Raw genomic sequence first — 535 nt, forward strand, 5'->3', positions numbered from 1 at the left:
ATCTGTATTTATGTGGGGTTTATCATCTCCGGGAGATGGATTAAGGTTATTGCTTTGCAACTCTGTGTAACACTGGCTTATGGTAAGATAAAATTATCAGTCAGGAGATTGTACTCAGCACTGCCATCATCCCTGTGCTTCGGGAGCTATCTCTCGGAAACTATTAGTAATTACACTTTTTACCTCTTCTCCTCAGAGAGCCAATTTACAGGGCAGACACCTTCCTTCACCTTCCCCTTCTCCTCCAGGCTGATTACAACAGCTCTTGAGGATTTTGGATATCCTTGGGATGTTCAGACTAGCATGTTCCTATTGCTATGTCTCCTGAATGTGTTTCAGGCCTTGTTTAAGGTTAAACAAGTATTTAAGGACACCACCCAGGGATCTCACCCAAGGTTGGATAGTTATGAGTGGCAAGGTGTGTGGGATAGTATGGGCAAGTACCTAGGACAGTGGTCACCTCCAATGTTTTGGAACTTCACCCCTGAACAAGTGCAGAATCCTGAAAAACTAGTAAAATATTTGGAGAAAGCAT

Source organism: Fulmarus glacialis, unplaced genomic scaffold, assembly GCF_000690835.1.
Source record: "Fulmarus glacialis isolate BGI_N327 unplaced genomic scaffold, ASM69083v1 scaffold17593, whole genome shotgun sequence".
NCBI classification, from domain to species: Eukaryota; Metazoa; Chordata; class Aves; order Procellariiformes; family Procellariidae; genus Fulmarus; species Fulmarus glacialis.